General features: G+C 50.0%; 1 protein-coding gene across 1 annotated transcript in view; it reads left to right on the top strand.

The window, feature by feature from the left end:
- Positions 1-11,536: 11,536 nt before the first annotated feature.
- ZNF770 (zinc finger protein 770) overlaps positions 11,537-14,501 on the top strand; it is a 35,646-nt gene continuing 32,681 nt past the window's right edge. The window contains exon 1 of the mRNA XM_086937003.1: positions 11,537-11,699. The gene's annotated coding sequence lies outside the window, so the exon portion shown is untranslated. The remainder of the gene's footprint in view (positions 11,700-14,501) is intronic.

The following is a 14,501-nucleotide window of genomic DNA, read 5'->3' as shown; positions in this document are numbered from 1 at the left end:
TAGGGCAGCATTACCAATCACCAGGGCTCCCACATTACACAGCCTCTTTGGATTACCTCCACCAAAAGGACACCATAAGTGCGGGACATGCACGTGTTGTAATGAGACCATTGAGGATTCAGTTTTTACATTCGACAATATTCATTGGAAACACGACACCTTTACGAATTGTAAATCTAAAAATGTAGTACATGCAATCATTTGCCCTTGCCCTCTAGTCTACATTGGGAAAACAACACAGGAAATCAGAAATAGGATTACGCAACACAAATCGCGCATCCGCAGGGGGGTGGAAAATGCCCCATTAGTCAACCATTGGACCAAGTGCAAGCACGAACACATTGATTTGCGATGGACAGTTCTGTCCAAAATTGAAAAAGACCCCAGGGGTGGTGACACTGAAGCTAAACTGTCCCAACGTGAAGCTATGCTTATAATGAAATTTAACACCGCTGTTCGGGGACTAAACGAAATTTCTGAAATTTATAAGCCCAATACTTGAGCGAGTCCACGCCAGCTTTTGGTTTGCTCTCCAGCAAAACCGCGCACACAGACTACAAGTCCCAGCAACCCCAGGCCTCCATTTCCAACCAGGAAGCACCGAGGCACCATTCCCACTCGACGACTCGAGCAGTGTGAATCACGGACACCACCGAAGGAGAAGGTCTTACGCTTCGCTCCCGCATCGGTATGTTGTCACGCATTCATTTGATTCAACATGCCCGCGTTTACAACGCCAGCCACCTAACAACCCTTTTTCGCTCCGCTTTGCAGCAAAGGAGCGGGCGCACAGTTACCATCTGACGGAACAGCGAGCACGAAGCTGTTCACTAACGGGTACGTTTTCATGTCCCCTACCCCTTTTCCCTCATCGCACACGAGCTGAATGATTCATTGTGAAAGGGTCGACACTGTAGTAAATGTAGTCTTCTGTATTGTTTCCCTTCACACAGCGGCTTTGATCACGCCTATTGGGAAATACAATTCCATTTTGGATTTTCACCTGCCTGCCATTGTTTGAGTTCTTAATACTATTGGATTAAGGTAGGGAGCGGCTGTTGAACACAGGGAGTCGATCCCCCTCTTTTTTCTATTCATTGAAACCCTGAACAAATTTACTTAAGCCACCCCTTTTTTATTGTTTCAGAACCATTCCGGTCCTGAGGAGAACCCCCACTTAACTGAAAGGGGTTCGAAACGCGTCGACCAGCTTTCTGTCCCGCATCTGGTCACCAATTTTACGTTGGAGCAGTTGTTGGATTTATTTGGTTTAATAAGATAGACTGTGACAATCACAACTATAACAGATTGTGAAAACATGAAAGGAAATATTCTCCATTGAACTGATTGACCGATGCTCGGACGCATTGTTTCTCTATTTACTGTTGTTTTGAATGCATGGTGTATGAATGTATGGCCAAGTGTGTCTAAAACTGTATATCTATTTGTGTGTATATTTTGTATATAATACCTATTGTATTTTGTATTTTCCATGCACGACGAACAGTGTGCTCAAAAAGAAAAAAAGTATGATTAACAATATAGAATAAACTTGTTTGTGGTTAAAGGAATATAGGTTGTTTTTGCTTCAATCAAAGCAGCTTGCGCCTTAAATTTACTAGTCTTCAAAATTGACATTCCAGTTTTGGCTCTTGTTTTGTTTAATAGTATTAGTTGGACTCAGCCATCCTGAGTAATGAGTCAAGGCCCTTCTTGATTCTCGGTCATTGTAAAGAGGGCAGAACTCGCACGGAGGTGCGCAGACGCGACCAAGAAGGACATGGCCACCCCAACCATGGTGAACAGAATACAAGAGGAACACCACCGCAAAGACCAGAGAGGCAAGAATCCGACGACCAAAGGAACCAACAGATGGCAAGGGAAGCAGACTGGCAGTGAGGGCAAGAAAACGTGCTACAGGTGTGGAAGTTGGTCCCATGAAGCACATGATAGAAGATGTCCGGCGTTTCGAGCCAAGTGCCTACACTGTGGCATCTTGGGCCACTATGAGAAGGTGTGTCGTAAGAAACAGCCTAAGGACGTGGTGAAATATGTCGACCAAGGCGAAGAAGACCAGGAGGAGGTCGCAGAGGAAGAGGTGGTCACCGTCTTATGCATATACGACCAGGTATTGAGTGTGGAAGGGAAGAGGTCAACCAAACCTGTCCTGGACATGTCAATGGGCGGGATCACCATCACAGTGGTGGCAGACACTGGATCTCCATTCACCATTGTACAACGGGAAGTATGGGAAGAAGCGTTCAAACCCAAGTTGGGGCCAGAGTTGGAGAAACTAGACATTCGGCCGGTCACTTACAACGGCGACCGCATTCCAATGGTGGTATTCCGACGCCTGTTGTTCGAATTTAGGGGCCGATCAGCTTGGTGCAAGCTGTACATTGCAGAGAGAGGACCCTTCGTTCTAGGATGGCTAGACCAGGGCGACCTGGGAATAAAGCTGGATCCAGGAGGAAAGGAGCAAATACTACTCACAGAGCTGGAAGAATGGCCCGATCTGAAGAAATGGAAAGAGAACTACCCAAAGGTGTTTGGAGGCACGGTGGGAAAGATGGAGAAATTCCAACACAAGATCGTGCTCAAGGAGGGAGCTGTACCAGTGGCTCACAAAGTGAGGAATGTACCTATTGCGGTAAGAGAGGCAGTCCAGATGGAACTCCAAGAGTTGGAAAAAAGGGGTATAATAGAGCCGATCACCTGCGCCGAATGGCTGGCGCCCTTAGTAGTTGTAATGAAGCCCAATGGGAAGGTCAGGCTCTGCGTGGACCTGAGAGAACTAAATAAAAACATTGTAGTGGAGAAATTTCCCCTCCCCAGAATCGAGGAGATGCTGGCAAAGACGAGAGGAGTAAGGTGGTACTCCACTATCGACTTGACCTCGGCCTACCACCAAATAGCACTACATCCGGACAGCAAAAGCCTCACATCCTTCATCACCCCGTTTGGGTGCTACCAGTTCTGTCGCATGCCGTTCGGGCTGGCCTCGGCGGCCGCAGTCTTCCAGAAAATGATGCACCAACTGTTCAGAGACTGCAAGGGTGTCCAGTATTTCCAGGACGATATCCTGGTAATGGGGTGCGACAGGCTGGATCATGATCAGAAGCTGGAAAAAGTGCTACAAACGTTGGAGAACAAAGGCCTCACAGCGGAGTGGACAAAGTGCCGATTGGGCCTGCAATCGGTAACGTACCTAGGCCACGAAATTGGACAACAGGGCATCACACCAAAGGCGGAGAACGTGAAAGCCATCGCTGAAGCACCGCCCCCCAAGAACAAAGAAGAGGTCAGGTCGTTCTTGGGGATGGCGGAGTATTACAGCAAGTTTGTGGTACACTTCGCCTCAAAGACCCACAACATGAGGTTACTGACCAGGGAGAGCACTGCGTTCCAGTGGACACCGGAAGCCCAAGCAGAGTTCGAAACCATCAAAAAGGACGTCACAGGAGCGGTACCGCTCAAAGGTTATGACCCACAGGGCACCACCGTGCTCACGACCGACGCCAGCGACAAGGGCCTGGGCGCTGTGCTCATGCAGGACCGAGGAAGGGGGGAAATGGAGACTATCAGTTTCGCATCCCGAGCATTGACGGATACCGAGTGCAAATACAGCGTGATTGAGAAGGAGATGCTGGCGGTGGTATGGGCCATGGCGAGATTCCGGCAATTCCTGTGGGGTACCCGGTTCCTACTCAAAACGGACCACAAGCCGTTGGTAAAAGTACTAACCTCAAGCGGACATGCCAGCGCCACACCCAGGATATAAAAAATGTCTCTAAAGTTACTTGAGTGCAGGTATGACGTGGAGTATATCCCTGGAAACCGGAACCGAGTAGCGGACTACCTGAGTAGAGCAGCTGCCATGGAGCCTGGAGAGGAAGACCCTGCAGGCAAGGGGGAGTTAGTGGCGCTCATAGAAGACCAGGAGAAGTTAATCAGCCAACAAGAATGGACAGAGGCATACGAAGAGGACGCCGACATGAAGGAAGTGAAGATGCACGTCGTGCAAGGATGGCCAGACAAAAGGAATGTGAGTGGTAGCCTAAGGCCATATTACGAAGTGCGGGAAGAACTGTCAGTAGGGGACCAGGGGGTCTTCATTTACAGAGGAGACAAAGTGATCCCCCCAAGGAACCTCACCACCAAACTCTTGGACCTACTACATGAGGGCCACTTAGGCATAGGAAAGCTCAAGGCAAGAGCTAAACAAAACTACTGGTGGCCAGGCATGGACATAAAGGCCGAGAGGCATGGCAGGGAGTGTCCCCAATGCCAAGGAGCGGACAAGACCCTAAAACCATTGAGGCCAGCGCTAGGGAAGTTTGACCCCCCCTCAAATCCGTGGGAAGAACTGTCTGTAGACATTTTGGGACCTGTCCTAGATGACCAGGGCACACAGAAGTATGTGTGTGTACTCATGGATCGGTATTCCAAGTGGCCGGAGTTGAAAGTGGATGAGTCCATGGACACAGAGAACATCTTACAGTTTCTGTCAGAGACCTTCACCAGGGAAGGGATCCCTAAGTCCATTCTGAGCGATAATGGCCCCCAGTTCACGTCGGAAAGGTGGAACAAGTTCATGCAAAGAAATGGTATCACCATCAAACACACGGCAATCTACCATCCAGCTGGGAATGGCCTAGTGGAACGATTTAACAGGGTAGTGATGGGAGCCATACAAGCGGCCATATCCAGCAACAAGGACTGGAAGAAAGCACTAGAGAACATGATATGGGCCTACAGAATAACCCCCACTGGCACGGGGTACAGCCCATTCCAAATATTGAGGGGGCGAGAACCCTTTACGCATGACAATAGAGTTTGGAAGGAAAAGGTCATCACTAGCGAATGGTCCCCTGCAGTGGTCAGAGCCAACCTGGAAAGAGCACAATCCATCTACACCAACCATTACAACAAACGAAGAAATGTGAAAGAAACAGGCCTGGAGAAGGGCGAGTGGGTGAGAGTCAAGCTGGCCACCCTACAGAAGAAAGGGGACAGTAAATATAGCAAACTGTTGCAAGTTAAAGAAGTGTATGATCGAGCGGCCTTGCTGAGCGACGGAAACGTGTGGTCCCAGGACCGCATGGCCCGGTGCAATAAGGTATTGAGCTGGGAGCAATCCGGAATGGAATGGAAAGATGTGGACGATGTAAACACTGGGAAAGGACAAAGAGTAAGTGAGCAAGGTGATGGAGCAAGTACAGAGATGGCGCGAGAAGGTGAAGGAGCGAGCGAGAGTCAGGGAACAGAGAGAGACTGGCCAGGGAGAAGCACGCATGATGATGGAATGGCGAGCGAAGAAACGGAAGGAGCTGAAGTGCAAAATTTTGGGACTCAAGGGAACCCCCCCAGGGTTACCAGGAGCGGAAGGCAGGTGGTAAGGCCCTCCAGATTCAGAGACTTTGAATTAGACAATGACTCCTAAGTGCCTGCTTAAAGGTTCAGTAAAAGGGGGAGATATGTAGTGGGTGTTCTAGTTTATGCACGTCACGTAGTACGTGACGTGCAGCAGCCATGTTGGCGGGATGCGCGCGCATCCCGCATTGCGCGCTGAGAAGTGAATGTAGACGGCAGCGCCGGCCGGCGCTCCTCGATAGAACTAATTTACATGAAATAAAGAGCAGTTTCCAGCACGCTGTGGTGTTGCGCTCTAGTCTGTGGACGCATACGCGATGACGCGCCGCGTCACAGACGAGAGCGGAACAGGCGCACATGCGCAGCGGAGACGGGGAGAAGAGTGCGAAAGGGAAAAGCGGCAGTTGGCGACCGGAGCGCTTGTAACCCAGACGCTCGGCGCTCTATGTCTTAGCGATAATTGTTCTTTCAGCATTAAACCAGTTCAACATACCCTGGCTCTGTGTGCTGCATGTGGGGACAAAGTGACAACATTATATTGGCCACGAGGCTGGGATCCACCCACCGTCCAAGCACAGCCACAGAGAACGCTGATCCTGGAACCATCTCCGCTCCGGGCTCGAAGAACCAGACAACCAAGCAGCCAGAACGCAGAGGCATAGAGCGTGACAGCAGCGTACCCTTAACACGCGACAAGAGACACAACATTAGCGTGACGCAGGTCAGTGCAACCCCAGGGGCAAGAAGCCATTAACCCAGCAAGCTGGCAGCTAAAAGCGACAGCCATAAGCCAGAGGAGGGGGCACAAACTACTGACCCTACGCAAGGGATAGTGGACAACACCCCTGGCAGTCCCAGGAGCCAAGGAGACACTGCAGTAGGAGCAGAGACCCCCAGTGTATCCCGCAAACTCAGAGCCGAAACAGAAGCTCCCAGAGGTGAAGCCAAGATGGCAAACCAAGCCTCAGCGCTGATGGCCCCCATTCCGTTCCTACCCAGGCCATGGGAACCCCAAATGAAATGGGAGGATTGGAGGGAGTATTTTGGTAACTACATAGAAGCGCTAGAAGATGAAAATGGAGAAGAGTACACGCCTGCAAGTAAAAAGAGACTGTTGCTCCACAACCTAGGTCCTGAAGGGGTGCGGGTGTTCAAAAATATCGTACCCAAAGAACGAGAAGCGACAGAAACCGACGTATTTAAAAACGCACTAGATGACCTGAACAACCATTTCCGCCCAGCAGTATGTGTTTCCATAGACCGTTACAATTTCCAGCAAAGGAAGCAAGAAACTGGAGAAACCATAGATGACTATGTGGCTGCACTGCGTCGTCTGGCCATCACGTGCCAATACGGAACACTGCAAGACGAGTATATAAAGGACCAGATAGTCATGCATACCACCAACAGATCAGTGCAAGACAAACTGTGGGCACAGAACGAAACATCGCTCAAAGACGTAATAGCCATGGTGAAAAAGGCGGAGATGTCGAAACGGTGTGCGGATGCAGCCAAACGTGAAAGCACTCCTAAGCAAATGGTCAACAAAATTGACGAAGCCCCTGCTACCATCAAACAAAAAAGTTCGTATGGAGACCAGAAACGTGAAGCCAAGTGGTCAGGGAAACAACCTGTTCGCACGACTGGGGACAGAAAATTCTCGTGTTATAGGTGTGGCAGCACTGCGCACTCAGCTCAGGATAAACGTTGTCCGGCATTTCGCGCCAGATGCGCGTTCTGGGGCCTGGTCGGCCATTTTGAGAAAGTGTGCCGCAAGAAAGGTAACAAGTCCACAGTCAAGTGCGTAGAATCTACAACGGCTGAACTCAGTGAAGAAGAGGATCAAGAGGATGGCGAGATGGTGCTGTGCATTGAAGACCAAGTCCTGGACGTAGCAGGAAAACGCAGGGACAAACCCCGCACGGATATGCTCATTGGGGGTGTGAAGGTACACGTAGCCGTGGACTCGGGTTCCCCCTGGACAATAGTACAAAAATCCATATGGGAGGAGGATTTCGCTCCCGTGGTGGGGCATGAACTGTGGCCGCCGGACATCCGAGCTGTTTCGTACACGGAGAACGCCATTCCCATGGTGGGCTGCCGAAACTTCAAATTCAAGTTCAGAGGGAGATCTGCCACCTGCACATTGTACGTAGCTGAAAAGGGTCCGTCTGTCCTAGGTTGGAGAGATGCTGGCGACTTGGGAATCGTGCTCAACCCTGGGGGCAAAGAACAAATTCTTCTGACGGAAGAATGGCCCATTCCCAAAGGTGAAGACTGGAAAGCCAACTACCCCAAAGTATTCGGTGGAACAGTGGGGAAACTTGACAAGTTTGTCCACAAGATTGTACTCAAGGAGGGGGCGATACCGGTGACCCACAAGGTCAGGAACATTCCCATATCCACCAGCGAAGCCGTGCAACAAGAACTTCAGAAACTGGAAAAACAGGGCATCATAGAACCAGTGGACAGCGCGGAATGGTTGTCTCCCCTTGTGGTTGCCAAGAAACCAAATGGGAAGGTCCGTCTCTGCGTGGACCTCCGCGAACTCAACAAATGCCTCATCATAGAGAAGTTCCCCCTTCCCAGGATAGAGGAGATGCTAGCGAGGACTAAAGGTATTAGCCATTTCTCAACCATCGATCTCACGTCTGCATACCACCAAATAGACTTGCATCCTTCGAGTAGAAAATACACCGCCTTCATCACACCATTTGGGTGCTATCAATTCCGCCGCATGCCCTTCGGGCTAGCCTCAGCAGCAGCGGTATTTCAAAAGTTGATGCATCAGTTGTTCAAGGAGGTACAAGGAGTACAGTATTTCCAAGACGACATACTGATAATGGGATCCACCAAAGAAGATCACGACATAAAGCTAACCAGAGTCCTGGAAATATTACATGATAAAGGCCTCACCGCAGAATGGAGCAAATGCAAAATAGGAAGGAAATCTGTCACGTACCTGGGACATGAGATAGGTAAACATGGCATATCCCCCAAGGAACAGAACGTGAGAGCCATCAAAGAAGCCAAGGCCCCGACGACCAAGGAAGAAGTACGGTCATTCCTCGGAATGGCCGAGTACTATAGCAAGTTTGTGAGACACTTTGCCACCAAAACATATAGGATGCGTCAACTCATCAGAGACAAGTCGAGGTTCGAGTGGGACCATGAAGCGCAGAGTGAATTTGAGACAGTGAAGAACTGTATCAGTGAAGCCATTCCCTTGCAAGGGTATGTCCCCTCGGGCAAATCCATCTTGACGACAGATGCTAGCGACAAGGGGTTAGGAGCCGTGTTGGCACAGGAGAGAGAAGACGGGTCCAAAGAAACCATCAGCTTTGCCTCACGGGCTCTCACCCCGACGGAACAAAGATACAGCGTCATAGAAAAGGAAATGCTGGCGGTCACCTGGGCTATGGGCAAGTTCCGACAGCTCATCTGGGGCACCAGGTTCAAGCTCCAGACGGATCACAAACCCTTGGTTAAAGTCCTAACGTTGTCTGGGCACGACACAGCAACCCCACGCATAGCAAAAATGACGCTCAAATTGTTGGACTACACGTATGACGTTGAATATTTGCCAGGCACTCAAAACAAGGTGGCGGACTACCTCAGCAGGGCCTCAGCCATGGAGGAGGCTCCGGAAAGCTCTCCGGAAGCGGAGGAAATGGTAGCGAGCCTAGAGGACGTTGAGATGACCATTAGCAGGCAAGAGTGGGCTGCCGCATATGACCTGGATGCAGAGAAAACAGAAGTTAAGCGACACCTTACCTCAGGTTGGCCAGACAAAAGGAGGCTCACTGCGGGCGTACGGAGGTTCTACGAGATGAGAGAAGAACTATCCTTGAGCGACTCAGGGGTCTTCCTATACAGGGGAGAGAGGGTGGTTCCCCCCGAAACCCTGGTACCCACGTTACTAAAACTACTGCACGAGGGGCACCTGGGCATAGTGAAGACCAAAGCGCGAGTGAAGCTTATGTATTGGTGGCCTGGCATGGATGTCCAAATAGAAAGACAAGTGAGAGAGTGTGAGCAATGCCAAGGGGCAGACAAAATACTCTGACCTCTCAGACCAGCTCTAGGAAAATTCGAGAACCCGCTCAACCCTTGGGAGAACCTTGCCATAGACATCCTGGGGCCAGTACTGGATAACAGAGGAGTAAACAAATTCTTATGTGTGGTCATCGACAAGTATTCCAAATGGCCGGAAGTCGAAATACAAGAGTCCATGGACACCGAAACTGTTTCTGAGGTTCTTGACTTCCTTGTTTCTAAGAGAAGGAATACCCAAAACTATACTGAGCGATAACGGACCGCAGTTCGTTTCAGAAAAATGGTCGCGTTTCATGAAAAGGAACGGGATAGAGTCGAAACACACGGCTATCTACCACCCGGCATGCAACGGCCAAGTCGAGCGGTTTAACCGCATCTTGATGGGGTCCATCCAGGCAGCCATCATGCAAAGGCAAGGACTGGGAACTTGAAATACAGAGCATGCTGTGGGCGTATAGGATCACCCCCACGGTGGTAGGATACAGCCCCTTCCAAGTGTTGAGAGGCCGATACCCGTTCACCAGAGACAACGTGGCGTGGAGGGAAAAGACCATAACCAGCAAATGGTCCCCAGCAGTGGTCTTGCACAACTTAGAGAAGGCCCAAAGGATATATGCCGCCCAGTACGACAGGCGACGCAACACCAAGGAGACCGAACTGGAAGAAGGAGAATGGGTCCGAGTCAAGCTCCCAACACTGCAAAAGAAGGGAGAGAGCAAGTATAGCAGGCTGTTACTTGTCAAAGAAGTGAGAGGAAGAGCGGCCCTTCTAAGCGACGGCAAGGTGTGGTCCCAAGACCGCATGGCGAGAGTAAACAGGATTGTGAGGTGGCCCAAACCGGAGGAGGAAGAAATACCCAGTGGTGATGGAGGAGAAATACCCACACCTGAGGAAAGCACGATTAGCGCCAATGAAGACGGAGGAGAAAGTGGAGTAAGTGAGACTCAAACTGCAGATGTAGAGAGGGGTCAAGGTGCCCCTGCCAGAAGTGGACAGAGAGAGGAAACTAAAGACGATGAAGAGATGAGTGGTGAGAGAGAAGCTGGAGGAGGCACACTGGTAAGAAGTACCCGCTCTGGTAGAAGAGTCACATTGCCAGCAAGATATAAAGACTTTGAAATGAGTGGAAAATAGACATTGGACTATAATTGCTATTTATGTTTATTGGTAAAAAAGGGGGAGATATGTGGTGTTGCGCTCTAGTCTGTGGACGCATACGCGATGACGCGCCGCGTCACAGACGAGAGCGGAACAGGCGCGCATGCGCAGCGGAGACGGGGAGAAGAGCGCGAAAGGGAAAAGCGGCAGTTGGCGACCGGAGCGCTTGTAACCCAGACGCTCGGCACTCTATGTCTTAGCGATAATTGTTCTTTTAACATTAAACCAGTTCAACATACCCTGGCTCTGTGTGCTGCATGTGGGGAAAAAGTGACAACATTATACACGCCTGTATCTGTGGTTATTGACAACCTTACAATGATGTACTTAAATCAGCATTAATGAGACGCCATTTAAGTGTTTGGACTGTACTAATCATAACAATGATGTACAATAAGTTGACATGAGTAGGCCTAACTATGTTTTGAAAAATAAATCAACTGTACATCACACGCATTTTAAAATGGACCTGGTTTATCTTTCTCTGCCTGTGCACTGAAAGTATCTAACGTGTTGGTAATTCAGTTAGCTTTACGGTTATGATTGCACCGCATAAACTACATTTTCATGATAATTTGACTCATCCTTTTTTGGCTCCTAGGTCCAGGCCCGACCTCTTTATATTAATTTGATGGTTTGCCCACCCGCTGTATAATCAATTTTGCGCTTTTCAATTGTAAGGTACCCACGTTTCGCAGTACGTAGGAATTTATCTGTATGCGTGTGTGTTTGGGGTGAGTCTATGCTCAGCTCATGAAACGCCCTATGAATTCCCCACACCTAACATGGCCGATGTTATGCCGCAAGCGCAGTCTAGTGTTAAGGATTACTTTAGATTCCGACGTCTTCCATAGGCATCAATTCCGTATGTTGTTCCGGTTTTTATGACGTTCGTCACCAACGTAGATCACGTTTCATTGGTCAATCCGTTGTCCCCATGGCAGCCGCCGGAATGTCCCGCCTCCTGTCAGCCAGAGAGGTGATCGGAACCTTACAGAGGCGGTTCTTGTTCCCCGCCGGACCCGCTGCAGAGCCGCAGCCTTTACCCGGACATGCCTGGAGGCGGGGGAGGATTCCCGGGGCACCTGGTGGAAGTGGGGGTGCAGGCACAGGTGAGACGTGGTGCCTGGGGATGGAAGGGGGCGTGGCACCGCATGTGTTTATCCTTGAGGGAGGGTGGGCGGGGTTTCAGTGGTACTCACAGTCCCCTCACTACTCTACATCTGCTGAGGGGAGATGGGGCCGGGCGTCCTGGGGCTCAAGGCGTGTTTAGGCAGTGTGTGCACAGAGCTCCTGCACAGGGCCTGTTGTCTATAGGTTGTATGCCATTCTTTGGGTGACAACTCTTGTGGGAGGAGGTGCACTGTTCTTCTTGTCCACCCCTGCAGCATACCTTATGGATCATTTATTTCACATGGACACACACTGTCTACTTCCCAGGCACTGTTCTTCTTGTCCACCTCTGCAGCATACCTTGTGGATCATTTATTTCACATGGACACACACTGTCTACTTCCCAGGCACTGTTCTTCATGTCCGCCCCTGCAGCATACCTTCTGGATTATTTATTTCACAGGATCACATATTTATTTTATTTATTTGTGCAATTTTATATAGCGCGAACTTTACCCGAAGGTGTCAGAGCGCTTTACATAGGATCCAGTTGAAAACATAAGGACTGACGGTTACATGCGTAAAAAGATTGCAAATGTTTGCATTACATAAGAACCAGTTGAAAGCATACGGATTTAGGATTACATGCGTTACAAAAAAGGTATAAACAGAAACAATTGCAAATGTACAAGAGATAAAATCACACAAGGAGGAGATACAAATGGATATACTCTAGGCCTATACTAGTGATATCTCTATCAACATAGGGAGGAGATACACATGGATATACTCTAAAAGTCACATAGGAGACTAGTCGTTAGAGTTAACTCTATATACATAGGGAACGGATACACATGGATATACTCTAACAGTCACATAGGAGACTAGTAGGAGTTATCTCTATATACATAGGGAAGGGATACACATGGATATACTCTAAGAGTCACCTAGGAGACTAGTCGTTAGAGTTATCTCTATATCCACAGGGAAGGGATATGACTGGATATACTCTAAGAGTCACATAGGAATGGTGGAGAGTCACATAGGCTACAGCATATACTAGTGATTAGAGTTATCTCTATATACATAGGGTAAGGATACACATGGATATACTTTAAGAGTCACATAGGAATGGTAGAGAGTAGAAAGGTCTACTGCATATACTAGTGATTAGAGTTATCTCTATATACATAGGGAAGGGATAGGACTGGATATACTCTAAGAGTCACAGAGAAGGGCAGGCACGTGAGATAAACGAGAGAGGGAAGCAGATAGTGGTGAATAAGACAGTGAGGAGTGTGTCAGAGGCAACAGGAGAGACAGTAGGAAAGTCGAAAGGACAGAGGGGGAGATCAGAGAACGCTAAAATGGCGGAGGAGAAAGGTAGAAGAAGTGGCGAGTCATACAGAGAAAATGGCGGGGAGCACAAAGGTCCAAGTCCGAAAGTCCAGGAAGAGGGCTGACATAGCCAGCAGGTCCAGGGGGAGAAGGGCAGTCCGCAGCAAAGTCGCAGCCTCATCGTTCAAGAGGAGCTGGGGCAGAGGAGATCAATCCGGAGACCAGAGGGTCAGGGGAGAAAGGCCACAGGCGCCCAGGTAGAGATGGGAGGCAGCAAGTTTGAAAAAAGGTTTGAAGGGAAGGAGGGGCCTCTCACCAGAGCCCAGTTGAGCACAATGTGGGTGGTGGCGTTGAGCGCGTGGGGTGAAGGCCGTGTTGAGGCTATGGATGCGGCCGCGCTGGTTCCCAGAGAGTTGTGTATGGGTTCATCGGCCCTGGCATGCATTGGTGTCCCTGGAGCCTGTGGCTGCCGGTCGTAGGAAGCGTGTCCCCAAGGGCGCCATCTTGGAGTCAGGCACCGTTGGCGCGAAGCAGCGCGGTCAGCAAGGGGGGGGCACATCTCTGCCCTCGGGCCCAGTCCCGTCTGTCGCGGAGAGCGGAGGTATGGCCCCCAGAGCTGGTGCGTGACGATCTGGTGTGCCCCTGGAATACCGCAGAGTCTCGGCGGGTGGCAGCGGGGGACGCGGCTAGAGCCCTACGTACCGCTCAGGTGTCCAGCGCCTGTCAGACTCGCCCCCGGCAGGACGTCTTAGGCTCCCCTCCTCGTCATTGTTGAGCCCGGGCTGGTAACGGGCGGCTGCCATGTTGGGTCCGAGGCAGGGATCAGGAGCAATCAACGCCGCTCCAGTGGCACCAGCAGCGATCGGGGCAGCCCCCACTTATTTGATGTCTCCTACAAAGGGTGATAATCTTGTACTCGCATCACTTGCATTGCGAATGCATTCAATTTACTAAATAGCCCTTTTTTCTAAGCGATTACTTACAGGGGAAAATCTGCAATCATGAAACTGTGTAAAATCATCTTTTCATCACCATTACTTGAGGACAACAAGCATTGGGAAAGCTGATAGTTTTCGTCTATGCAAAAGCTGTTGGCTTTTGCAGTTGCACACCAGCGTGACCGCTGTCCAGCATGGCTAAAAGAAAATAGCGTAAAGGAGAGTGGGTGGAGTACAGTGGAGTGTTATGAGGTGGCATAGAGAGCCGTGAGGTGTAGAGTTGAGTGGCGTAGAGTGGAGTGGCTAAAGTGTTGTGGAGGGAGTAGAGTGGAAGGGTGTAGAGTGTCTTAGAATTGAGTGCCTTAGAGTGTCATAGTGGAGTGGCATAGAGTGTTGTGGAGTGGTGTCAAGTCGAGTGGCATAGAGAGTGTTACGTAGAGTGGTGTTGAGCGAAGTAGATTGTTATGGAATGGAGTTGCATAGAGTGCAGTAAAGTTGAATGGCATAGAGTGGAAAAGAGTGTTG

The sequence above is a fragment of the Lissotriton vulgaris genome, chromosome 9 (genome assembly GCF_964263255.1).
Source record: "Lissotriton vulgaris chromosome 9, aLisVul1.2, whole genome shotgun sequence".
Taxonomy (NCBI): domain Eukaryota; kingdom Metazoa; phylum Chordata; class Amphibia; order Caudata; family Salamandridae; genus Lissotriton; species Lissotriton vulgaris.
This window is presented reverse-complemented; position numbering and strand designations above follow the sequence as displayed.